The sequence below is a fragment of the Salmo salar genome, chromosome 09 (genome assembly GCF_965601325.2).
Source record: "Salmo salar chromosome 09, fSalSal1, whole genome shotgun sequence".
Classification (NCBI taxonomy): domain Eukaryota; kingdom Metazoa; phylum Chordata; class Actinopteri; order Salmoniformes; family Salmonidae; genus Salmo; species Salmo salar.
In genome coordinates this window covers 148,411,929-148,437,168 of record NC_138299.1, presented here as the reverse complement: position 1 = coordinate 148,437,168, position 25,240 = coordinate 148,411,929, and the positions used below count along the sequence as shown (strand labels likewise).

General features: G+C 44.6%; 1 pseudogene; it reads left to right on the top strand.

Moving 5' to 3' along the window:
- The window catches only part of LOC106613148 (neutral amino acid uniporter 4-like), a 395,913-nt pseudogene that overhangs the window by 45,941 nt on the left and 324,732 nt on the right, over window positions 1–25,240 (top strand).

The following is a 25,240-nucleotide window of genomic DNA, read 5'->3' as shown; positions in this document are numbered from 1 at the left end:
GCAGTACTATGCTACCTGACTGCAACAGCAGTACTATGCTACCTGACTGCAACAGCAGTACAATGCTACCTGACTGCAACAGCAGTACTATGCTACCTGACTGCAACAGCAGTAATATTCTACCTGACTGCAACAGCAGTACTATTCTACCTGACTGCAACAGCAGTACTATTCTACCTGACTGCAACAGCAGTAATATTCTACCTGACTGCAACAGCAGTAATATTCTACCTGACTGCAACAGCAGTAATATTCTACCTGACTGCAACAGCAGTAATATTCTACCTGACTGCAACAGCAGTAATATTCTACCTGACTGCAACAGCAGTACCATGCTACCTGACTGCAACAGCAGTACCATGCTACCTGACTGCAACAGCAGTAATATGCTACCTGACTGCAACAGCAGTAATATTCTACCTGACTGCAACAGCAGTAATATTCTACCTGACTGCAACAGCAGTAATATTCTACCTGACTGCAACAGCAGTAATATTCTACCTGACTGCAACAGCAGTAATATTCTACCTGACTGCAACAGCAGTACCATGCTACCTGACTGCAACAGCAGTAATATGCTACCTGACTGCAACAGCAGTAATATGCTACCTGACTGCAACAGCAGTAATATTCTACCTGACTGCAACAGCAGTAATATTCTACCTGACTGCAACAGCAGTAATATGCTACCTGACTGCAACAGCAGTACCATGCTACCTGACTGCAACAGCAGTACCATGCTACCTGACTGCAACAGCAGTACCATGCTACCTGACTGCAACAGTAGTACCATGCTACCTGACTGCAACACCAGTACCATGCTACCTGACTGCAACAGCAGTAATATGCTACCTGACTGCAACAGCAGTAATATTCTACCTGACTGCAACAGCAGTACTATGCCAACTGACTGCAACAGCAGTACCATGCTACCTGACTGCAACAGCATTACCATGGTACCTGACTGCAACAGCAGTACCATGCTACCTGACTGCAACAGCAGTAATATTCTACCTGACTGCAACAGCAGTAATATTCTACCTGACTGCAACAGCAGTACCATGCTACCTGACTGCAAAAGCAGTACCATGCTACCTGACAGCAACAGCAGTAATATGCTACCTGACTGCAACAGCAGTACTATGCCACCTGACTGCAACAGCAGTACTATGCTACCTGACTGCAACAGCAGTAATATGCCACCTGACTGCAACAGCAGTACTATGCCACCTGACTGCAAAAGCAGTAATATTCTACCTGACTGCAACAGCAGTAATATTCTACCTGACTGCAACAGCAGTAATATACTACCTGACTGCAACAGCAGTAATATTCTACCTGACTGCAACAGCAGTAATATTCTACCTGACTGCAACAGCAGTAATATTCTACCTTTCTGCAACAGCAGTACCATTCTACCTGACTGCAACAGCAGTAATATTCTACCTGACTGCAACAGCAGTAATATTCTACCTGACTGCAACAGCAGTAATATTCTACCTGACTGCAACAGCAGTACCATGCTACCTGACTGCAACAGCAGGACCATGCTACCTGACTGCAACAGCAGTAATATGCTACCTGACTGCAACAGCAGTAATATTCTACCTGACTGCAACAGCAGTACTATGCTACCTGACTGCAACAGCAGTACCATGCCACCTGACTGCAACAGCAGTAATATGCTACCTGACTGCAACAGCAGTAATATGCTACCTGACTGCAACAGCAGTACTTTGCCACCTGACTGCAACAGCAGTACTATGCCACCTGACTGCAACAGCAGTAATATGCTACCTGACTGCAACAGCAGTAATATGCTACCTGACTGCAACAGCAGTAATATGCTACCTGACTGCAACAGCAGTAATATTCTACCTGACTGCAACAGCAGGACCATGCTACCTGACTGCAACAGCAGTAATATGCTACCTGACTGCAACAGCAGTAATATGCTACCTGACTGCAACAGCAGTAATATTCTACCTGACTGCAACAGCAGTAATATGCTACCTGACTTCAACAGCAGTAATATTCTACCTGACTGCAACAGCAGTAATATTCTACCTGACTGCAACAGCAGTACCATGCTACCTGACTGCAACAGCAGTACCATGCTACCTGACTGCAACAGCAGTAATATGCTACCTGACTGCAACAGCAGTAATATTCTACCTGACTGCAACAGCAGTAATATGCTACCTGACTGCAACAACAGTAATATGCTACCTGACTGCAACTGCAGTAATATGCTACCTGACTGCAACAGCAGTACCATGCTACCTGACTGCAACAGCAGTACCATGCTACCTGACTGCAACAGCAGTACCATGCTACCTGACTGCAACAGCAGTACCATGCTACCTGACTGCAACAGCAGTACCATGCTACCTGACTGCAACAGCAGTACCATGCTACCTGACTGCAACAGCAGTAATATTCTACCTGACTGCAACAGCAGTACCATCCTACCTGACTGCAACAGCAGTACCATCCTACCTGACTGCAACAGCAGTACCATGCTACCTGACTGCAACAGCAGTACCATGCTACCTGACTGCAACAGCAGTAATATGCTACCTGACTGCAACAGCAGTAATATTCTACCTGACTGCAACAGCAGTACTATGCCACCTGACTGCAACAGCAGTACTATGCTACCTGACTGCAACAGCAGTAATATTCTACCTGACTGCAACAGCAGTAATATACTACCTGACTGCAACAGCAGTAATATTCTAACTGACTGCAACAGCAGTACCATGCTACCTGACTGCAACAGCAGTAATATGCTACCTGACTGCAACAGCAGTAATATGCTACCTGACTGCAACAGCAGTAATATGCTACCTGACTGCAACAGCAGTAATATTCTACCTGACTGCAACAGCAGTACTATGCTACCTGACTGCAACAGCAGTAATATTCTACCTGACTGCAACAGCTGTACCATGCTACCTGACTGCAACAGCTGTACCATGCTACCTGACTGTAACAGCAGTACCATGCTACCTGACTGCAACAGCAGTACCATGCTACCTGACTGCAACAGCAGTACTATTCTACCTGACTGCAACAGCAGTAATATTCTACCTGACTGCAACAGCGGTACCATGCTACCTGACTGCAACAGCAGTACCATGCTACCTGACTGCAACAGCAGTAATATGCTACCTGACTGCAACAGCAGTAATATGCTACCTGACTGCAACAGCAGTACCATGCTACCTGACTGCAACAGCAGTAATATGCTACCTGACTGCAACAGCAGTAATATGCTACCTGACTGCAACAGCAGTAATATTCTACCTGACTGCAACAGCAGTACCATGCTACCTGACTGCAACAGCAGTACCATGCTACCTGACTGCAACAGCAGTAATATCCTACCTGACTGCAACAGCAGTACTATGCTACCTGACTGCAACAGCAGTACTATGCTACCTGACTGCAACAGCAGTAATATTCTACCTGACTGCAACAGCAGTACTATGCTACCTGACTGCAACAGCAGTAATATGCTACCTGACTGCAACAGCAGTAATATTCTACCTGACTGCAACAGCAGTAATATTCTACCTGACTGCAACAGCAGTAATATTCTACCTGACTGCAACAGCAGTAATATTCTACCTGACTGCAACAGCAGTAATATTCTACCTGACTGCAACAGCAGTACCATGCTACCTGACTGCAACAGCAGGACCATGCTACCTGACTGCAACAGCAGTAATATGCTACCTGACTGCAACAGCAGTAATATTCTACATGACTGCAACAGCAATACTTTGCCACCTGACTGCAACAGCAGTACTATGCTCACCTGACTGCAACAGCAGTAATATGCTACCTGACTGCAACAGCAGTAATATGCTACCTGACTGCAACCGCAGTAATATGCTACCTGACTGCAACAGCAGTAATATGCTACCTGACTGCAACAGCAGTAATATGCTACCTGACTGCAACAGCAGTAATATTCTACCTGACGTCAACAGCAGTAATATGCGACCTGACTGCAACAGCAGTACCATGCTACCTGACTGCAACAGCAATACCATGCTACCTTACTGCAACAGCAGTACCATGCTACCTGACTGCAACAGCAGTACCACGCTACCTGACTGCAACAGCAGTACCATGCTACCTGACTGCAACAGCAGTAATATTCTACCTGACTGCAACAGCAGTACCATCCTACCTGACTGCAACAGCAGTACCATGCTACCTGACTGCAACAGCAGTACCATGCTACCTGACTGCAACAGCAGTAATATGCTACCTGACTGCAACAGCAGTAATATTCTACCTGACTGCAACAGCAGTACTATGCCACCTGACTGCAACAGCAGTACCATGCTACCTGACTGCAACAGCAGTACCATGCTACCTGACTGCAACAGCAGTACCATGCTACCTGACTGCAACAGCAGTACCATGCCACCTGACTGCAACAGCAGTACTATGCTACCTGACTGCAACAGCAGTACTATGCTACCTGACTGCAACAGCAGTACTATGCTACCTGACTGCAACAGCAGTAATATTCTACCTGACTGCAACAGCAGTAATATTCTACCTGACTGCAACAGCAGTAATATTCTACCTGACTGCAACAGCAGTAATATTCTACCTGACTGCAACAGCAGTACCATGCTACCTGACTGCAACAGCAGTACCATGCTACCTGACTGCAACAGCAGTACCATGCTACCTGACTGCAACAGCAGTAATATGCTACCTGACTGCAACAGCAGTAATATTCTACCTGACTTTAACAGTAGGTTAATATGCTACCTGACTGCAACAGCAGTACTATGCTACCTGACTGCGACAGCAGTACTATTCTACCTGACTGCGACAGCAGTACTATACTATTCTACCTGACTGCGACAGCAGTACTATTCTACCTGACTGCGACAGCAGTACTATTCTACCTGACTGCGACAGCAGTAATATTCTACCTGACTGCGACAGCAGTAATATTCTACCTGACTGCGACAGCAGTACCATGCTACTTGACTTCAACAGCAGTAATATTCTACCTGACTGCAACAGCAGTAATATTCTACCTGACTGCAACAGCAGTAATATGCTACCTGACTGCAACAGCAGTAATATGCTACCTGACTGCAACAGCAGTAATATGCTACCTGACTGCAACAGCAGTAATATGCTACCTGACTGCAACAGCAGTAATATGCTACCTGACTGCAACAGCAGTAATATGCTACCTGACTGCAACAGCAGTACCATGCTACCTGACTGTAACAGCAGTAATATTCTACCTGACTGCAACAGCAGTAATATTCTACCTGACTGCAACAGCAGTAATATGCTACCTGACTGCAACAGCAGTACCATGCTACCTGACTGCAACAGCAGTAATATGCTACCTGACTGCAATAGCAGTAATATGCTACCTGACTGCAACAGCAGTACCATGCTACCTGACTGCAACAGCAGTAATATGCTACCTGACTGCAATAGCAGTACCATGCTACCTGACTGTAACAGCAATAATATTCTACCTGACTGTAACAGCAGTAATATGCTACCTGACTGCAACAGCAGTAATATGCCCACGTCATTGATTTAGTTGAAAACTAAGTTAACATGTACCTTTTGTTCAAGAGAGTCTTTAGATGTCTTGTCATAGTGTACTCACCAGATGTAACAGTATTATACATCATATGCTGAATCATTTCGTTAAGCTTATCACTAGCTATAGTAAGGAACATATTTAGGCACAGGCAAGAGAGGCAGTCAAGACAGGATGCCCTGATGCTCATAGAATAGATTATTAGAGTAAAATAGTACAGAACAGAACTAGTGTATTCTAACATTGTAGAAGCCATCCAGATGTTTCAGAGCTATTTTAACATGTTTATGTGTCCCTGTCCTGTCCTTCTGTCCTGTTTTAGGCACCTGGTCAACTTCTTCCTGGTGTTGACACAGCTCGGATTCTGCAGTGCATACTTTGTGTTCCTGGCAGAGAATATCAAACAGGTAGGCTCTATTCCCACCAATCAAATACAGACCAGTGTGTTGTAGGGCTAGGTGATATGACGATATATATCGTGTGACGATAGAAAAACGTCAATCGTTTCATATTATGCGTTTATTTCGTTGTGTCGCAAATCACACTCTTTACGGCAATATTTTTAGTCAATTGGATGACGCTTTGCGTGTGGAAGGAAATTTACAAGTCAAACGTGGAGGAGAGTGAACGTGACACAGAGCACGGAGCTTGTACTTTAAAGAGGGGCTGCTTCGGTCGCATGGACGTGGTTTGTATATGAGAAGTCTGGCGGACCAGAGAACCGTCCTCTGTCTCCGACAACAGGCTCAAATACCACTAACCTCTTTTACCACCTACACAAGAATCATGTGAAACAGTACGGAGAGATTCTACGGACGAGACCCAAAAAAGTACAGTCGAGTGCTCAAAACAAACCCGACTCAGACGTTGCAAGAGGCTTTTGCCCACGGCACCATATGGCAAAGAATCAGGAAGATGGAAGGAGATAACAGCTGCTGTTACAACTTACATCTGCAAAGACATGGCCCCAATTTACACGGTCGAGAAACGGGGGTTTTGTGAGTTAGTGCTAACACTCGACCCAAGGTACCAAATGCAAATTCATATGTGACACGTATTAATGCCAAAATAACTTGCAAAAAAAGTCAAGCCCCCCAAAATATGAAAATAAAAATAAAAAATTATATAAAACAAATAAAACAAATATATATATACACACACACACACAGTTGATGTCGGAAGTTTACATACACCTTAGCCAAATACATTTAAACTCAGTTTTTCACAATTCCTGACATTTAATCCTAGTAAAAATACCATATCTTAGGTCAATTAGGATCACCACTTCATTTTAAGAATGTGAAATGTCAGAATATTAGTAGAGAGAATTATTTATTTAAGATTTTATTTCTTTCTTCACATTCCCAGTGGGTCAGAAGTTTACATACACTCAATTAGTATTCGGTAGCATTGCCTTTAAATTGTTTAACTTGGGTCAAAAGTTTTGGGTAGCCTTCCAGAAGCTTCCCACAATAAGTTTGGTGAATTTTGACCCATTCCTCCTGACAAAGCTGGTGTAACTGGGTCAGGTATATAGGCCTCCTTGCTTGCACATGCTTTTTCAGTTCTGCCCACATATTTTCTATTGGATTGAGATTAGGGCTTTGTGATGGCCACTCCAATACCTTGACTTTGTTGTCCTTAAGCCATTTTGCCACAACTTTGGAAGTATGCTTGGGGTCATTGTCCATTTGGCAGATCCATTTGCGACCAAGCTTTAACTTCCTGACTGATGTCTTGAGATGTTGCTTCAATATATCCACATCATTTTCCTTCCTCGTCATGCCATATACAGTCCCTCCTGCAGCAAAGCACCCTGATGCTACCACCCCCTTGCTTCACGGTTGGGATGGTGATCTTCTGCTTGCAAGCCTCCCCCTTTTTCCTCCAAACATAACGATGGTCATTATGGCCAAACAGTTCTATTTTTGTTTCATCAGACCAGAGGACATGTCTCTAAAAAGTATGATCTTTGTCACCATGTGCAATTGCAAACCGTAGTCTGGCTTTTTTATGGTGGTTTTGGAGCAGTGGCTTCTTTGCTGAGCGGCCTTTCAGGTTATGTCAATATAGGACTCGTTTTACTGTGGACATAGATACTTTTGTACCTGTTTCCTCCAGCATCTTCACAAGGTCCTCTGCTGTTGTTCTGGGATTGATTTGCACTTTTCACACCAACGCACGTTAATCTCTAGGAGACAGAACGCATCTCCTTCCTGAGCGGTATGACGGCTGCGTGGTCCCATGGAGTTTATACTTGTGTGCTATTGTTTGTACAGAGGAACGTGGTACCTTCAGGCTCTTGGAAATTGCTCCCAAGGATGAACCAGACTTGTGGAGGTCTACAATTATTTTTTTTAGGTCTTGGCTGATTTCTTTTGATTTTCCCTTGATGTCAAGCAAAGAGGCACTGAGTTTGAAGGTAGGCCTTGAAATACATCCACAGGTACACCTCCGGATGACTCAAATTATGTCAATTAGCCTACCAGAAGCTTCTAAAGCCATGACATCATTTTCTGGAATTTTCCAAGTTGTTTAAAGGCACAGTCAACTTAGTGTATGTAGACTTCTGACCCACTGGAATTGTGATACAGTGAAATAATCTGTCTGTAAACAATTGTTGGAAGAATTACTTGTGTCATGCACCAAGTAGATGTCCTAACCGACTCGCCAAAACTATAGTTTGTCAACAAGACATTTGTGGAGTGGTTGAAACACTTAGGTTGGAGTCATTAAAACTTGTTTATGTGAACTTCTGACTTCAACTGTATATTTTTTATTTTATTTTAGGCCTATATTTATTTTGGGTTTTCTATTTACCTTTTTAGATTTTATACATTAATATTTTATATTTTGTTACATGCTTAATTTAAAATTTTCACAAAGGTTCTAAAAAGGAAAAATAATACAATTTGATTAAGTACTTTTTATTTGTTGAGTATAATTCAAAATGTAATAAGAAGTAGGCCTTTACATGTGGTCATTTTATATGAACTCTATATTAATTTAATTTACAGAAAATGTGCTATATGGTGATATGTATCGTTATCGGGATATGAAATTACCTATACTCAGCAAAAAAAGAAACGTCCCTTTCTCAGACCCATGTCTTTCAAAGATAATTTGTAAAAATCCAAATAACTTCACTGATCTTCATTGTAAAGGGTTTAAACACTGTTTCCCATGCTTGCTCAATGAATGATGAACGTGCACCTGTGGAATGGTCGTTAGGACACTAACAGCTTACAGACGGTAGGCAATTAAGGTCTTTCTACTTTCTACTGACTCTGAAAAACACCAAAGGACAGATGCCCAGGGTTCCTTCTCATCTGCGTGAACATGCCTTAGGCATGCTGCAAGAAGGCATGAGGACTGCAGATGTGGCCAGGGCAATATATTGCAATGTCTGTACTGTGAGACGCCTAAGACTGCACTACAGGGAGACAGGACGGACAGCTGATCATCCTTGCAGTGGCAGACCACATGTAACAACACACAACGCACAATCCCTCCATCAGTGCTCAGACTGTCCGCAATAGGCTGAGAGAGGCTGGACTGAGGGCTTGTAGGCCTGTTGTAAGGCAGGTCCTCACCAGACATCACCAGCAACAACGTCACCTATGGGCACAAACCCACCGTCGCTGGACCAGACAGAAATGTCAAAAAGTGCTCTTCACTGACGAGTCGTGGTTTTGTCTCACCAGGGGTGATGGTCGGATTCACGTTTATCATCGAAGGAATGCGCATTACACTAAGGCCTGTACTCTTGAGCGGGATCGATTTGGAGGTGGAGGGTCCGTCATGGTCTGGGGCGGTGTGTCACAGCATTATCGGACTGAGCTTGTTGTCATTGCAGGCAATCTCAATGCTGTGCGTTACAGGGAAGACATCCTCCTTCCTCATGTGGTACCCTTTCTGCAGGCTCATCCTGACATGACCCTCCAGCATGACAATGCCACCAGCCATACTACTCGTTCTGTGTGTGATTTCCAGCAAGACAGGAATGTCAGTGTTCTGCCATGACCAGCGAAGAGCCTGTATCTCAATCCCATTGAGCACGTCTAGGACCTGTTGGATCGGAGGGTGAGGGCTAGGACCATTCCCCCTCAGAAATGTCCGGGAACTTGCAGGTGCCTTGGTGGAATAGTGGGGTAACATCTCACAGCAAGAACTGGCAAATCTGGTGCAGTGCATGAGGAGGAGATGCACTGCAGTACTTAATGGTGGCCACACCAGATACTGACTATTCCTTTTGATTTTGATAATGTGTCCCTTTGTTCAGGGACACATTATTCAATTTCTGTTAGTCACATGTCTGTGGAACTTGTTCAGTTTATGTCTCAGTTGTTGAATCTTGTTATGTTCATACAAATATTTACACATGTTAAGTTTGCTGAAAATAAATGCAGTTGACAGTGAGAGGACGTTTGTTTTTTTGCTGAGTTTATATCAGGTTATGAGATTTTGGCCATGTGGTGTTGCTACCATGCGGTGTTGTTATGTGGTGTTGCTACCATGCAGTGTTGTTATCTTAGGTCTGTCTTTATGTAGTGTTGTGGTGTTTCTTGTCGTGCTGTGTGTTTTGTCATACATTTTCATCCCAGCCCGTCCATTTGGTAGGCCAACATTGTAAATACGAATGTCCTTAATTGACTTGCCTAGTTCAAGTCAATTAAGGACATTCGTATTTAACCTTTTATTTAACTAGGGAAGTCAATTAAGGACATTTGTATTTAACCTTTTATTTAACTAGGCAAGTCAATTAAGGACTTTCGTATTTAACCTTTTACTTGCCTAGTTAAATAAAATTGTTAAATACGAATAAAATACTGAGACACTTCCACAGTCATTCATTTTGATTGGAAGGCTTTTTAGGCTGGGTGACATGACAACAACATGGTAGCAACACCACATGACAACAACATGGTAGCGACACATGGCAGCAGCACAACATGGTAGGAGCACAAACATGGTACAAACATTGTTAGGCACAGACAACAGTACAAAGAGCAAAAAGTAGAGACAGCAATGCGTCACGTAAAACAGCCACAAGTGTCTGTAGGAGTGTACATGATTTTCTCTTTGAATGTAGAGATTTAAGGCTAGCTGTAACCAATTTCCGTCGACTAATGGGGAGCCTTACATATCAAATCAAATCAAGCTGTAGTATTCCTATCTATCAAAAGCAATGAAATGTGTTGTCACTGACCAATCCAAATCAATCCGGGACAGATACTGACTTGGTATCATCAATAACCCATATTCAACTGAGCTGCCAAACCTATCAATCCCTGTTGCATTGTGATATACCCCTGAGTCAGGTATGTTTAAGCAATAAGGCAGGCGGGGGTGTGGTATATGGCCACAATGCCATGCTACATGGAGTGTCTGGATACAGCCCTTAGCCGTGGTATATGGCCACAATGCCATGCTACATGGAGTGTCTGGATACAGCCCTTAGCCGTGGTATATGGCCACAATGCCATGCTACATGGAGTGTCTGGATACAGCCCTTAGCCGTGGTATATGGCCACAATGCCATGCTACATGGAGTGTCTGGATACAGCCCTTAGCCGTGGTATATGGCCACAATGCCATGCTACATGGAGTGTCTGGATACAGCCCTTAGCCGTGGTATATGGCCACAATGCCATGCTACATGGAGTGTCTGGATACAGCCCTTAGCCGTGGTATATGGCCACAATGCCATGCTACATGGAGTGTCTGGATACAGCCCTTAGCCGTGGTATATGGCCACAATGCCATGCTACATGGAGTGTCTGGATACAGCCCTTAGCCGTGGTATATGGCCACAATGCCATGCTACATGGAGTGTCTGGATACAGCCCTTAGCCGTGGTATATGGCCACAATGCCATGCTACATGGAGTGTCTGGATACAGCCCTTAGCCGTGGTATATGGCCAAAATGCCATGCTACATGGAGTGTCTGGATACAGCCCTTAGCCGTGGTATATGGCCACAATGCCATGCTACATGGAGTGTCTGGATACAGCCCTTAGCCGTGGTATATGGCCACAATGCCATGCTACATGGAGTGTCTGGATACAGCCCTTAGCCGTGGTATATGGCCACAATGCCATGCTACATGGAGTGTCTGGATACAGCCCTTAGCCGTGGTATATGGCCACAATGCCATGCTACATGGAGTGTCTGGATACAGCCCTTAGCCGTGGTATATGGCCACAATGCCATGCTACATGGAGTGTCTGGATACAGCCCTTAGCCGTGGTATATGGCCACAATGCCATGCTACATGGAGTGTCTGGATACAGCCCTTAGCCGTGGTATATGGCCACAATGCCATGCTACATGGAGTGTCTGGATACAGCCCTTAGCCGTGGTATATGGCCACAATGCCATGCTACATGGAGTGTCTGGATACAGCCCTTAGCCGTGGTATATGGCCACAATGCCATGCTACATGGAGTGTCTGGATACAGCCCTTAGCCGTGGTATATGGCCACAATGCCATGCTACATGGAGTGTCTGGGTACAGCTCTTAGCCGTGGTATATGGTCACAATGCCATGCTACATGGAGTGTCTGGATACAGCCCTTAGCCGTGGTATATGGCCACAATGCCATGCTACATGGAGTGTCTGGATACAGCCCTTAGCCGTGGTATATGGCCACAATGCCATGCTACATGGAGTGTCTGGATACAGCCCTTAGCCGTGGTATATGGCCACAATGCCATGCTACATGGAGTGTCTGGATACAGCCCTTAGCCGTGGTATATGGCCACAATACCATGCTACATGGACTGTCTGGATACAGCCCATAGCCGTGGTATATGGCCATATACCACAATCCCCCGAGATGCCTTATTGCGATTATAAACTGTTTGTCAACGTAATTAGAGCGGTAAAAATAAATGTTTTGTCATACGCGTGGTATACGGTCTGATGTACCATGGCTGTCAGCCAATCAGCATTCAGGGTTTGAACCACCCAGTTTGTAATTGGAGCATTACCCTCGTCATCCCAACTCTTCAGCTGTTCTAATGGTTTACTTGCAGTGACACACAACGTTCCCTAGGAGACGCTAGTGGTGTTTCATCTCTGAGCACTCTGCTTACCTGACTTTCTCAGCCTCTCGCGCTCTTTCTTTCTTTCTCTCTTTCTTTCTTTCTCTCTTGCTCTGTCTCTTTCTGTCTCTCTCTCTCTGTGTCTCTGTCCCTGTGTCTGTCTCTCTCTGTGTCTGTCTGTCTGTCTGTCTGTCTGTCTGTCTGTCTGTCTGTCTGTCTGTCTGTCTGTCTGTCTGTCTGTCTGTCTGTCTGTCTGTCTGTCTGTCTGTCTGTCTGTCTGTCTGTCTGTCTGTCTGTCTGTCTTTGTCTCTCTGTCTGTCTTTCTCTGTCTCTCTGTCTGTCTCTCTGTCTGTCTGTCTTTCTCTGTCTGTCTTTCTCTGTCTCTCTGTCTGTCTCTCTGTCTGTCTTTCTCTGTCTCTCTGTCTGTCTCTCTGTCTGTCTTTCTCTGTCTCTCTGTCTGTCTCTGTCTCTCTGTCTGTCTCAATTTATAAACTGTCTCTCTCTCTGTATTAGATGGTGATCTCCTCCTATGGACTTGCATAAATGGCCAAGCATTCCCATACATATGGACAAAGATAAAGACCTCATGCAGTGCCTCTTTAATTCACAACTCCAATGGGATTAGTTGGTAGGACATAGCCAGGAGTAGTACTATCAGTGTGATGAAGTATGCTACAATCTTATATTTAAATGGAATGTACTGAAACTCTAAAACGTTATGACTGAAGTTTTTAAATATCTATTTCTCTCTCCTGTACCTCTATCTTTTTGTCTCTCTGTTCTCTTTCTCTCTCTGTCTATGCGGAGTGAAGATGGTTACTTATTGGGTTGCAGATCCTCAATCCAAACATGTGCCATCATTAGGCATTCTGCTAACTGACCTCCCAGATACCCTCTGTGTTCCTAGCTCATCAGAAAACATTTACTGCTGACCCGGGTGTGTGCTTGGGCTAATGTGCTCAATTTACGTATTGTTTACGCTCACGTAGTAGTACGCACAGAATAGTTTGTTTGTCGAAAGCTGAGGTAAGCTATTTATTGGTTGTTAAACAAAGTGGGGTTGAACGGGGCAAAGCCACCAGAGCTTCAGAATTACAAACATGGCAGATGAGATGAGTTTCTATTTATTCTGAATTAGAAAAAGTAAACAGAAGAATCTGATACAATATTTAGATTACTTTAATGATCCGTATGGCGATGGTTTGTTGGCTTGGCCCATGTGTGTGAGTGACACTGGGGTGTTGAGAGGTCAGTTGGGGCCTGGGCCTGGAGGTCAGATTGGTCCGTCGCATTGTGGGTACATCTCTATTCCCAGATTAGGTACTAATGAGGACAGGGTTTGTCATTTCTCTTCCATTTTGATTCTTTTAAAATATAGACCTTTTGTTTTCACTCTGTAGATAATCTTTCATTCTTTTTCAAATATATAATATGCAATTTTCTCAGTTTTACCATGTAGCATTTTGTTCTTTTCTGTTTTTAATGTCATGGCCAGGATCATATTCTGGACAGCCGTTGGTCCATGCTAGAGGTGTGCCCTCTTTAGAGGACATGGGGTCTGCCCAAGTCTTTTATACTATAGTACTGTATCTCAGAACCTTAGACTAAGGCTAAAGTTCACCTTCCAACTGCACAATGACCCTAAGCACACAGCCAAGACAACGCAGGAGTGGCTTCGGGACAAGTCTCTGAATGTCCTTGAGTGGCCCAGCCGAAGCCCGGACTTGAATCCAATCGAACATCTCTGGAGAGACCTGGAAATAGCTGTGCAGTGATGCTCCCCATCCAACCTGACAGAGCTTGAGAGGCTCTTCAGAGAAGAATCGGAGAACCTCCCCAAATACATGTGTGCCAAGCTTGTAACGTCATACCCAAGACGACTCAAGGCTGTAATTTCTGCCAAAGGTGCTTCAACAAAGTACTGAGTAAAGGGTCTGAATGGCTCACATCAACATCATCCTAGACCCACTCCAATTCGCATACCGCCCCAACAGATCCACAGATGATGCAATCTCAATCGCACTCCACACTGCCCTTTCCCACCTGGACAAAAGGAACACATATGTGAGAATGCTATTCATTGACTACAGCTCAGCGTTCAACACCATTGTGCCCATGAGCTCATCACAAAGCTTATGACCCTGGGACTAAACACCTCCCTCTGCAACTGGATCCTGGACTTCCTGACGGCCCCCCCCAGGTGGTAATTGGAGAGAACAACACGTCTGCCATGCTGATCCTCAACACTGGGGCCCCTCACGGGTGTGTACTTAGTCCCCTCCTGTACTCCATGTTCACCCACGACTGTGTGGCCAAACGCGACTCCAGCACTATCATTAAGTTTGCCGACGACACACCAGTGGTAGGCCTGATCACCGACAATGATGAGATAGCCTATAGGGAGGAGGTCAGAGAACTGGCAGTGCAGTGTCAGAACAACAACCTCTCCCTCAATGTGAGCAAGACAAAGGAGCTGATCGTGGACTGCAGGAAAAGGCGGGCTGAACAGGCCCCCATTAACATCAATGTGGCTGTAGTGGAGCGGGTCGAGAGTATCAAGTTCCTTGGTGTCCACATCACCAACAAACTATCATGGTCCAAACACACCAAGACAGTCGTGAAGAGGGCAGGACAAAACCTTTTCCCACTCGGGAGACTGAAAAGATTTGGCATAGGTCCCCAGATCCTCAAAAAGTTATACAGCTGCACCATTGAGAGCATCCTGACTGGCATCTCTTCTCGACATCTGACCGTAAGACGCTATAGAGGGTAGTGCGTATGGGACCAAGCTTCCTGCCATCCTGGACCTATAAAATAGGCGGTGTGAGAGGAAAGCCAATAAAATTGTCAGAGACTCCACCCAAGCCATAAGACTGCTGAACATTTCATCAAACGTCCACTCCCACCCCCCCCCCCCCCCCACACACACATTTGTTTTGTACACTGCTGCTACTCGCTACTCGCTGTTTATTATCTATGCATAGTCACTTCACCGCTACCGCTACCTTTAGTTGAAGTCGGGAGTTTACATACACCTTAGCCAAAAAACATTTCAACATTTAAACTCCAGTTAGTATCACCACTTTATTTTAAGAATGTGAAGAGAATGATTTATTTCAGCTTTTAGTTTTTTTTCATCACATTCCCAGTGGGTCAGAATACACTCAATTAGTATTTGGTAGCATTGCCTTTTAAATTGTTTACCTTGGATCAAACATTTCGGGTAGCCTTCCACAAGCTTCCCTCAATAAGTTGGGTGAATTTTGGCCCATTCCTCCTGACAGAGCTGGTGTAACTGAGTCAGGTTTGTAGGCCTCCTTGCTCACACATGCTTTTTCTGTTCTGCCCACACATTTTCTAAAGGATTGAGGTCAAGGCTTTGTGATGGCCACTCCAATACCTTGACTTTGTTGTCTTTAAGCCATTTTGCCACAACTTTGGAAGTATGCTTGGGGTCATTGTCCATTTGGAAGACCCATTTGTGACCAAGCTTCAACTTCCTGACTGATGTCTTGAGATGTTGCATCAATATATCCACATCATTTTCCTACCTCATGATGCCATCTATTTTGTGAAGTGCACCAGCCCCTCCTGCAGTAAAGCACCCCCACAACATGATGCTGCCACCACCCCCGTGCTTCACGGTTGTGATGGTGTTCTTCAGCTTGCAAGCGTCCCCCTTTTTCCTCCAAACATAACGATGGTCGTTATGGCCAAACAGTTCTATTTTTGTTTCATCAGACCAGAGGACATTTCTCCAAAAAGTACTTATCTTTGTCCTCATGTGCAGTTGCAATCCATAGTCTGGCTTTTTTATGGTGGTTTTGGAGCAGTGGCTTCTTCCTTGCTGAGCGGCCTTTCAGGTTATGTCTATAGGACTCGTTTTACTGTGGATATAGATACTTTTGTACCTGTTTCCTCCAGCATCTTCACAAGGTCCTTTGCTGTTGTTCTGGGATTGATTTGCACTTTTCGCACCAAAGCACGTTCATCTCTCGGAGACAGAACGTGTCTCCTTCCTGAGCAGTATGACGGCTGCATGGTCCCATGGTGTTTATACTTGCGTACTATTGCTTGTACAGATGAACGTGGTACCTTCAGGCATTTGGAAATTGCTCCCAAGGATGAACCAGACTTGTGGAGGTCTACAATTTTTTTTCTGAGGTCTTGGCTGATTTCTTTTTATTTTCCCGTGATGTCAAGCGAAGAGGCACTGAGTTTGAAGGTTGGCCTTGAAATACATCCGCAGGTACATCTCCAAATGACTCAAATGATGTCAATTAGCCTATCAAAAGCTTCTAAAGCCATGACATCATTTTCTGGAATTTTCCAAGTTGTTTAAAGGCACAGTCAACTTAGTGTATGTAAACTTCTGACCCACTGGAATTGTAATACAGTGAATTATAAGTGAAATAATCTGTCTGTAAACAATTTTTGGAAAAATGACTTGTGCCAAGCACAAAGTAGATGTCCTAACCGACTTGCCAAAACTATAGTTTGTTAACAAGAAATGTGTGGAGTCGTTGAAAAACGACTTTTAATGACTGCAACCTAAGTGTATGTAAACTTCCGACTTCAACTGTACATTTAGAAATTACCTCAACTAACCTGTACCACCGCACACTGACTCGGAACCGGCGCCCCCTGTATATAGCCTCGTTATTGTGTTACTTTTCTTTTTTACTTTAATTATTTGGTAAATATTTTCTTAACTCTTCTTGAACTCCACTGTTGGTTAAGGGCTTGTAAGTAAGCATTTCACGGTAAGGTCTACAGTTGTATTTGGCGCATGTGACAAAAGTTTGATTTGAATACTTATGTATATGTAATATTTCTTTTTTCGGAATGCGTTTGCTGTAGTAAATTCGCTCTTGGGGCTGTGTCATTCAACCTACAGTAGCACATACCGGTAACTGCCAAAATAAAGGAGACACCAACATAGTATCTTTATTAGGCAGTTGGGCCACCATGTGCTGCCAGAACAGTTTCAATGCATCTTGGCATAGATTCTACAAATGTCTTGAACTCTATTGGAGGGATGTGACACTGATCCTCCACCAGAAATTCCATTTGTTGACGGAAACACTGTCTCAAGCGCCACTCCAGAATCGCCCAGACGTGATCAATTGGGTCTGGTGACTGAGACACTTACACACCCTTTAAACCCCCTATGCTCCTTTTGAGACCCTTCTTTCAAAGTCACTGAGCTCTCTTCTAGTCATGGTAGACAAAACAATGTACATGACCCTAAGCATGATATACGTTGAATCCCCAAAGATTGTCTATTATATTGACAAGATATTCCAGTGACCACTCTAACAATGGAAGTACATGTCTTCAAAGATGGAAGGCTGGCGGGAGGAGGCAAGATCAGGTGGGACCATTTCAACCAATGAGAGGGCAGACACGCATATGAACAACCGGCCATAGAGATAGACGACTCATCTTTGTATCTGTGCATTATAGCCTTAATGGTGCTGTCCATGCTGTCACAGATGCTATCTCCATTTTCAAGTAATCAGTTTTCTTCATTGTCTGATATCCTCCCAACTCTTAGGAATCCCGACCCAGTTGACTACTTTAAAATGGTGGAAGCCCTCAATGTCCATGCTAAAACGGGTTAGATCTCTATGACAACAGGCACAACTCATATAGTCAAAGTTGCCAACATGCCAGGTGCATTCACGTTTATATCAGTGCATTCGTAACAACCTAACAATTATAAAACTTCTATTCGATCAAATAAGCGTCACGAAGCAAATTAGCAATTGAATCTGTTCACCACATTCGACAATAGCTCATTGACCTCCGTAGAAAAATTACTCACTTCGTCTGCTTATTTTTGTGGACAGACTTTGGGCGGATTAAAAACTTTTCCTTCGCCTCTTCCTCTCTGGTATCCCTCATTTCCAAAAATGTTTCCTTAATTTTGTCTGTTACCTGTACATACCCATCTCTGTATGTGTTCACAATGACGGGGTAGGCCGTCATAGTAAAATAAGAATTTGTTCTTAACTGACTTGCCTAGTTAAATACATTTCAAATAAAAAACAGCTAGCTACATACACACAGTATACACATACTGCTGATCGAACTGACTAGGTGAAAACCTGTCCATGTGCCCTTGAGCAAAGCACTTAATCCTAATTTCTCCTCTAAATCGCTCTGGATAAGAGAGTCTGCTAATTGACTAAAATGTATAAGCAGACAGTCTAATTGAATGAAACCCTGATCTGCTTTCTAGCCTGTCTGAGCTGTGGGATAGGATGGAATCATATGGAGCCCCCCTCACTCCCTCGCCTCTAGCCCCCTCCCTCTCTAGTCCTCTCCCTGGTGTTGTGTTGAATATTCATTCATCTCACAAAGTTTTTTGATCGTTATTTCTCTGGGGAAAGTTTTTTGTTGTTGGTAGGAGCGGGAGAGCTGCTTATCGACAAGCAAGAGGCCAGTCCACTTCACTTCCATGATAAGCTCCTTAAATGTTTTTCTCTGGCGAGGAGTGAACACACAGCAGCCTTAATTGCTGTAGATTTAGTGTAGTGGGATCTCTATCTGAAGGTGTCTTTCTGAAGGTCAACAGGGTGAAGGGGAGAGGTGAGCCTCACTCATGAAGACATCACCATTAATCACACCTTTTTGTGTGTTTGTGTGTGTGCGTATGCCTGTGTGTATCCATTCTTTCCTCTCTAGGTCGTTGAGGGATACCAAGGTGTAAACATCACCCTGGCAGATGAGTCCTTCGCCAACACCACCATGGTGCCAGCCCCCGTCCCTCTACCCACCATGGTGCCAGGCCCCGTCCTTCTACCCACCATGGTGCCAGCCCCCGTCCCTCTACCCACCATGGTGCCAGACCCCGTCCCTCTACCCACCATGGTGCCAGCCCCCGTCCCTCTACCCACCATGGTGCCAGCCCCCGTCCCTCTACCCACCATGGTGCCAGCCCCCGTCCCTCTACCCACCATGGTGCCAGGCCCCGTCCTTCTACCCACCATGGTGCCAGCCCCCGTCCCTCTACCCACCATGGTGCCAGCCCCCGTCCCTCTACCCACCATGGTGCCAGGCCCCGTCCTTCTACCCACCATGGTGCCAGGCCCCGTCCTTCTACCCACCATGGTGCCAGCCCCCGTCCCTCTACCCACCATGGTGCCAGCCCCCGTCCCTCTACCCACCATGGTGCCAGACCCCGTCCCTCTACCCACCATGGTGCCAGCCCCCGTCCCTCTACCCACCATGGTGCCAGACCCCGTCCCTCTACCCACCATGGTGCCAGCCCCCGTCCCTCTGAGCCCTGGGCACTGGACCTGCGTGTTTACATGCTCTTCTTCCTGCCCTTCCTCATCCTGCTGGTGTTCATGAAGGACCTGAAGAACATGGCCGTCCTGTCATTTCTGGCCAACGTCTGCATGGCCGTCAGCGTCATCATCTTCCAGTACATCAGGACGGTAAGCATGTTGTTGTTTACACTGTTGTTGTTGTTACAGCCTTCATCATCATCATCATCATCATCATCTTCCAGTACATCAGGACGGTAAGCATGTTGTTGTTTACACTGTTGTTGTTGTTACAGCCTTCATCATCATCATCATCATCATCATCTTCCAGTACATCAGGACGGTAAGCATGTTGTTGTTTACACTGTTGTTGTTGTTACAGCCTTCATCATCATCATCATCATCATCATCATCTTCCAGTACATCAGGACGGTAAGCATGTTGTTGTTTACACTGTTGTTGTTGTTACAGCCTTCATCATCATCATCATCATCATCTTCCAGTACATCAGGACGGTAAGCATGTTGTTGTTTACACTGTTGTTGTTGTTACAGCCTTCATCATCATCATCATCATCATCTTCTAGTACATCAGGACGGTAAGCATGTTGTTGTTTACACTGTTGTTGTTGTTACAGCCTTCATCATCATCATCATCATCATCTTCCAGTACATCAGGACGGTAAGCATGTTGTTGTTTACACTGTTGTTGTTGTTACAGCCTTCATCATCATCATCATCATCATCTTCCAGTACATCAGGACGGTAAGCATGTTGTTGTTTACACTGTTGTTGGTTGTTACAGCCTTCATCAGTCATCATCATCATCATCATCATCATCTTCCAGTACATCAGGACGGTAAGCATGTTGTTGTTTACACTGTTGTTGTTGTTACAGCCTTCATCATCATCATCATCATCATCTTCCAGTACATCAGGACGGTAAGCATGTTGTTGTTTACACTGTTGTTGTTGTTACAGCCTTCATCATCATCATCATCATCATCATCTTCCAGTACATCAGGACGGTAAGCATGTTGTTGTTTACACTGTTGTTGTTGTTACAGCCTTCATCATCATCATCATCATCATCATCTCCAGTACATCAGGACGGTAAGCATGTTGTTGTTTACACTGTTGTTGTTGTTACAGCCTTCATCATCATCATCATCATCATCTTCCAGTACATCAGGACGGTAAGCATGTTGTTGTTTACACTGTTGTTGTTGTTACAGCCTTCATCAACATCATCATCATCATCATCTTCCAGTACATCAGGACGGTAAGCATGTTGTTGTTTACACTGTTGTTGTTGTTACAGCCTTCATCAACATCATCATCATCATCATCTTCCAGTACATCAGGACGGTAAGCATGTTGTTGTTTACACTGTTGTTGTTGTTACAGCCTTCATCATCATCATCATCATCATCATCTTCCAGTACATCAGGACGGTAAGCATGTTGTTGTTTACACTGTTGTTGTTGTTACAGCCTTCATCATCATCATCATCATCATCATCTTCCAGTACATCAGGACGGTAAGCATGTTGTTGTTTACACTGTTGTTGTTGTTACAGCCTTCATCATCATCATCATCATCATCTTCCAGTACATCAGGACGGTAAGCATGTTGTTGTTTACACTGTTGTTGTTGTTACAGCCTTCATCATCATCATCATCATCATCTTCCAGTACATCAGGACGGTAAGCATGTTGTTGTTTACACTGTTGTTGTTGTTACAGCCTTCATCAACATCATCATCATCATCATCTTCCAGTACATCAGGACGGTAAGCATGTTGTTGTTTACACTGTTGTTGTTGTTACAGCCTTCATCATCATCATCATCATCATCATCTTCCAGTACATCAGGACGGTAAGCATGTTGTTGTTTACACTGTTGTTGTTGTTACAGCCTTCATCATCATCATCATCATCATCATCTTCCAGTACATCAGGACGGTAAGCATGTTGTTGTTTACACTGTTGTTGTTGTTACAGCCTTCATCATCATCATCATCATCATCTTCCAGTACATCAGGACGGTAAGCATGTTGTTGTTTACACTGTTGTTGTTGTTACAGCCTTCATCATCATCATCATCATCATCTTCCAGTACATCAGGACGGTAAGCATGTTGTTGTTTACACTGTTGTTGTTGTTACAGCCTTCATCATCATCATCATCATCATCTTCCAGTACATCAGGACGGTAAGCATGTTGTTGTTTACACTGTTGTTGTTGTTACAGCCTTCATCATCATCATCATCATCATCTTCCAGTACATCAGGACGGTAAGCATGTTGTTGTTTACACTGTTGTTGTTACGGCCTTCAGCAGTGTGTGTGTGTGTGTGTGTGTGAGAGAACTGGGAAGTAGCCGTGTTTCTGTGTGTGTGAGAGAACTGGGAAGTGTGTGTGTGTGTGTGTGTGTGTGTGTGTGTGTGTGTGTGTGTGTTTGAGAACTGTGAAGTAGCTGTGTGTGTGTGTGTGTGTGTGTGTGTGTGTGTGTGTGTGTGTGTGTGTGAGAGAGAACTGGGAAGTAGCCGTGTGTGTGTGAGAGAGAACTGGGAAGTAGCCGTGTGTGTGTGAGAGAGAACTGGGGAGTAGCCGTGTGTGTGTGAGAGAGAACTGGGAAGTAGCCGTGTGTGTGTGTGTGTGTGTGTGTGTGTGTGAGAGAACTGGGAAGTAGCTGTGTGTGTGTGTGTGTGTGTGTGTGTGTGTGTGTGTGTGTGTGTGTGTGTGTGTGTGTGTGTGTGTGTGTGTGTGTGTGTTTGAGAACTGTGAAGTAGCTGTGTGTGTGTGTGTGTGTGTGTGTGAGAGAGAACTGGGAAGTAGCCGTGTGTGTGTGAGAGAGAACTGGGAAGTAGCCGTGTGTGTGTGTGAGAGAACTGGGAAGTAGCTGTGTGTGTGTGTGTGTGTGTGTGTGTGTGTGTGTGTGTGTGTGTGTGTGTGTGTGTGTGTGTGTGTGTGTGTGTGTGTTTGAGAACTGTGAAGTAGCTGTGTGTGTGTGTGTGTGTGTGTGTGTGTGTGTGTGTGTGTGTGTGTGTGTGTGTTGAGAACTGTGAAGTAGCTGTGTGTGTGTGTGTGTGTGTGTGTGTGTGTGTGTGTGTGTGTGTGTGAGAGAGAACTGGGAAGTAGCCGTGTGTGTGTGAGAGAGAACTGGGAAGTAGCCGTGTGTGTGTGAGAGAGAACTGGGAAGTAGCCGTGTGTGTGTGTGTGTGTTTGAGAACTGTGAAGTAGCTGTATGTGTGTGTGTGTGTATGTGTGTTAGAGAACTGTGAAGTAGCTGTGTGTGTGGGTGTGTGTGTGTGTGTGTGTGTTTGAGAACTGTGAAGTAGCAGTGTGTGTGTGAGAGAACTGGGAAGTAGCAGTGTGTGTGTGTGAGAACTGGGAAGTAGCAGTGTGTGTGTGAGAGAACTGGGAAGTAGCAGTGTGTGTGTGAGAGAACTGGGAAGTAGCAGTGTGTGTGTGAGAGAACTGGGAAGTAGCAGTGTGTGTGTGAGAGAACTGGGAAGTAGCAGTGTGTGTGTGAGAGAACTGGGAAGTAGCAGTGTGTGTGTGAGAGAACTGGGAAGTAGCAGTGTGTGTGTGAGAGAACTGGGAAGTAGCAGTGTGTGTGTGAGAGAACTGGGAAGTAGCAGTGTGTGTAAAAGATGAATCCACCCTGTGGCCTTCATACGTACACTGTGGAAGATCATACCCCTTGTGTCTGTACTCTCTGCTTCAATGTAACATGAGACTTACATGTATCCACTACACATCTCCTGTGTAGTGGAAACATGAGACTTCCATGTATCCACTACACATCTCCTGTGTAGTGGGAACATGAGACTTCCATGTATTCAATACACGTCTCCTGTGTAGTGGGAACATGAGACTTCCATGTATTCAATACACGTCTCCTGTGTAGTGGGAACATGAGACTTACATGTATCCACTACACGTCTCCTGTGTAGTGGGAACATGAGACTTCCATGTATTCAATACACGTCTCCTGTGTAGTGGGAACATGAGACTTACATGTATTCAATACACGTCTCCTGTGTAGTGGGAACATGAGACTTACATGTATCCACTACACGTCTCCTGTGTAGTGGGAACATGAGACTTACATGTATCCACTACACGTCTCCTGTGTAGTGGGAACATGAGACTTACATGTATCCACTACACGTCTCCTGTGTAGTGCTGAGCAATGAACCTATTTTTAAACAACTAATTGACCTTCTGTTCAATTATTTGAATTTCGTTATTTTTTGTTGTTGCTCGATGAGCAGTTTCTGTAGTGGTAAATCAGATCAAGCCTGAACTGTGCGATGTTGTAGTTTCCAACAGGCCAATATTCTACATAATTTAGCTCAGAAAACGTGGTAATAAACTACAATAACCATAATCCATTGCGCGCCCGCTTAAACTTGTCTGGTCTGTGCAGAGCAGACAGGGAGACTGAGGGAACGTGTGATCATGAAGAATAGAGTGCCGTTGCTTCACGAGACTGAAAATGCATGATCTCAGTGTTTGATCATTGTTTTTCAACGGTCATAAAAGTATGCCCTATTTATTCTGAAGAACTGCTAAAATAGTGGTTTTGTCAGACAGCATAGGCAACAGTTCTGTAGAGATGAGATGATGACTTGGAATGACATAAAAGTAATCTAATAAAACTGTATTAAAGTCATGTGAATAAGTGATGGTTAATAAGTGCTCAGCAGTAATGGGCAGTCACAGGAAGTAGGGGTGCAGCACCTCCTGGAGAAAAAGAAAAAAGGGAAACTTTATTTTGTATTTTTCTCACAAGGCCTTTAATAGTCCTGTATTGGCGGACCGATTACAGCCATCTGTAGCGTGGTCAAACCCATCCCCCCCCCCCGTGTGCAAAGAAATCACAGCACCCCCCAACCACAAACTACTTCCCGTGGCTACGACTACCATCTTCGGACTTTTATACATTTTCTTTTTAATTCAGTGTTGTTACTGCATTTAACCACACAGTTCAGTTTCGGTTCGTTAAATGCACTGACTTCAAAAAGCACTAATCGCTCAGCTCTACTCCTGTGAGACATGGTTCTCCCTTGTAGCTACTACACGTTTCCTGTGAGACATGGTTCTCCCTTGTAGCCACTACACGTTTCCTGTGAGACATGGTTCTCCCTTGTAGCCACTACACGTTTCCTGTGAGACATGGTTCTCCCTTGTAGCCACTACACGTTTCCTGTGAGACATGGTTCTCCCTTGTAGCCACTACACGTTTCCTGTGAGACATGGTTCTCCTTTGTAGCCACTACACGTTTCCTGTGAGACATGGTTCTCCCT